This window comes from Schistocerca cancellata, chromosome 11 (genome assembly GCF_023864275.1).
Source record: "Schistocerca cancellata isolate TAMUIC-IGC-003103 chromosome 11, iqSchCanc2.1, whole genome shotgun sequence".
NCBI lineage: Eukaryota > Metazoa > Arthropoda > Insecta > Orthoptera > Acrididae > Schistocerca > Schistocerca cancellata.
In genome coordinates this window covers 78315337-78318642 of record NC_064636.1, presented here as the reverse complement: position 1 = coordinate 78318642, position 3306 = coordinate 78315337, and the positions used below count along the sequence as shown (strand labels likewise).

General features: G+C 44.6%; 1 non-coding gene across 1 annotated transcript; it reads left to right on the top strand.

Moving 5' to 3' along the window:
• Positions 1-2764: 2764 nt before the first annotated feature.
• Trnai-uau (transfer RNA isoleucine (anticodon UAU)) lies at positions 2765-2838 on the top strand. Its single transcript has one exon. It is a non-coding gene; the product is annotated as a tRNA-Ile (tRNA).
• Positions 2839-3306: the final 468 nt, after the last annotated feature.

Genomic DNA, 3306 nt, shown 5'->3' with positions numbered 1-3306 from the left:
AGCACGACTGGGCCATTGTGCTGATGGAGCTATAACAGCCCTCAGACAACTTCAACAAAAATTTCATCTTGATAGCCTCCATAACCTTGTATGAAGATTTCGATTGCAACACTTCCCTTGCTGCCTCGGCTTTCTAAACAATTGTGTGCAGTCGTGGAACCCACCTGACGGCGACCGCCGGGCGGGGTGGCCGAGCGGTTCTAGGCGGTACAGTCTGGAACCGCGCGACCACTACGCTCGCAGGTTCCAATCCCGCCTCGGGCATGGATGTGTGTGATGTCCTTAGGTTAGTTAGGTTTAAGTAGTTCCAAGCTCTAGGGGACTGATGACCTCAGAAGTTAAGTCCCATAGTGCTCAGAGCCATTTGACAGCTACCTTTGCCGTATTCAAAAGCTCGTGCAAAGAGTTGTGAACTGATCTGTGTCTGATTTTCACTCTCACCAATGTCACCTTGATTGAGAGACACCGCTCTTTGAGCATCTCGCCTCCACTCTTCTTGCCCGCATCTCGTGGTCGTGCGGTATCGTTCTCGCTTCCCACGCCCGGGTTCCCTGGTTCGATTCCCGGCGGGGTCAGGGATTTTCTCTGCCTCGTGATGGCTGGGTGTTGTGTGTGCTGTCCATAGGTTAGTTAGGTTTAAGTAGTTCTAAGTTCTAGGGGACTGATGACCATAGATGTTAAGTCCCATAGTGCTCAGAGCCATCCACTCTTCTTGTTATTTCCAGTTCTTGGCAGACAGACAGTCTGCCATTTGGGGTTGTAGAAAAATATCCCCTACCAGTCACAATAAAAGGTTGTTTATTCGTCACATGACCGGTTTCGGGCTTGCGCCCATCTTCAGGTGTTTACACATTCGTTTACATGTTTGTACTGTTGGAGATTACTGTATAAATATAAAGAAATTATTTGTTGGTGACTACACAAATACAAGTGGGACAATTGTAAGTGGTAAGGCAGCATTTGACGAAAATATATCTGTACTTAACAAAAAGATGATGCACCATTATTACAGTTATGCTGTGATGATAGTTTTGCCACTTAATTACACACTTATGGTCCTTTTCACGTCCATATATCAGGTATAGCTCCATATTACACTATTATGATGTGCACTCGTGAAATACACTATGTTTATATAGAAACATGTGGGCTGTGGCCAAAGAACTTCGATGTAGCAGATGCAAAGATGTTGCTCACACAGAAACTCGTCGGTTCTGGTCAAAGAACTTAGCCACAGGAAGTCCAAAGGTGTTGCATATATAGAAATTTAAAAAGCTATAATAGACTGCGACGTTTCTTGGCACACATTATAAAATTTTTTGGTTCACATTTTTGACGGAAAACTTAGATCTAGGAAGTACAGTGTTCTTATATATATGAAATTACTCAAAGCTATTACAAATAAAAAAAAATAAAAAAATGACCTACACTGTTGTCAGAGAACTTAGCCCGAAACCGGTCGTGTGACGAATAAACAACCTTTTATTGTGACTGGTAGCGCATATTTTTCTACAACCCCATAAAGGAACAGTCACGGAGTTCGACAGCATCCACTATGGATAAAATTCATTCATAGTCCGCCATTTGGCTAGTCGTTTCACACTTGTCTGACCACACTGGAAGTGTCTGTTGATCACTATCTCATACGATGATGCAAAGCTGCCGTCCACATCCAACAACTCAGCATCACCAGTTGCAGCTTCGTTCCCTTCCAGATGAAGCAAATTAATTGCCATAGAATACTCCACTTTATCTAATTGTCCTTGCCATTTTGTTTTGGCACTTGTAGTACAGTACTATGCTGGTCCACTGATCGTGACCGGGCCAAATATCTCACGAAATAAGCATCAAACGAAAGAACTACAAAGAACGAAACTCGTCTAGCTTTGAGGGGGAACCAGATGGCGCTATGGTTGGCCCGCTACATGGCGCTGCCATGATCAAACGGATATCAACTGCGTTTTTCTTAAATAGGAACCCCAATTTTTTATTACATATTCGTTTAGTACGTAACGAAATATAAATGTTTTAGATGGACCACTTTTTTCGCTTTGTGATAGATGGCGCTGTAATAGTCACAAACGTATAAATACGTGGTATCACGTAACATTCCGCCAGTGCGGACGGAATTTGCTTCGTGATACATTACCCGTGTTAAAATGGGCCGTTTGCCAATTGCGGAAAAGGTCGATATCGTCCGCACTGGCGGAATGTTACGTGATACCACGTACTTATACGTTTGCGACTATTACAGCGCCATGTATCACAATGCGAAAAAAGTGGTCCAACTAAAACATTCATATTTCTTTACGTAGTACACGAATATGTAATAAAAAATGTGGGTCCCTATTCAAAAAAACGCAGTTGATATCCGTTTGACCTATGGCAGCGCCATCTAGCGGGCCAACCATAGCGCCATCTGGTTTCCCCCTTCAAGCTAGACGAGTTTCGTTCTTTGTAGTATTTTTGTTTGATGCTTATTTGGTGAGATATTTGCCCATCACTATCAATGGAGCACCCATATATATATATATATATATATATATATATATATATAGTTAAGGCTCATCGGCGATTTGACCATCTTCTTCATCTGCGCGGTTGCAAAAAACAGTGCCCGAAGTCTTACGGGAATCGGCAAAAAGCCGCGAGTAATGAGCATAATGGGCAGAGGCACTATGAATATAGTGCGGGACAATAAGTTGAGAATGTGGGTCTCACGGGAGGCGGGCCAAAGTCCCTGCAGTCGCGCTATTCACCTGTGTCCTCGGTGGCTCAGATGGATAGAGCGTCTGCCATATAAGCGGGAGATCCCGGGTTCGAGTCCCGGTCGGGGCACACATTTTCACCTGTCCCTGTTGACGTATATCAATCCCTGTATGCAGCTAAACGTAGTGATTTAATAGTAATTTCATTCTGTGAAATAACATCACATACCCTATGAACCAGTCAAGTTCCCTTTCGTCCCACCCTCCCTCTGTGGGTACTTCGCTTTCTTTTTTTGTCAGGCAGTGTACGTCGACGGCAATGACATTAGTGCTAATGGATTTGCCAAGAAATTGTTGGAGCAGGGTACTGATCCTTGACGATTTCGCTACAGAATGCTTCTTTTCGCTTGCCACGATCGTGGAGTCTGAGGAATAGGAAGAGCGACAGAAAAGCGTTCTCTTGAAAAGCCAGTGGAGCGGACGTGGTGCACAGCTGGTTACGTCGGACGAGGGAAGGGGCGGGGGAAGGGAGACGGCACAGTTGTCGGTGTGACGTCATCAGCGGGGCAGATCCGACACGGGCGCTCCATTACGGGAT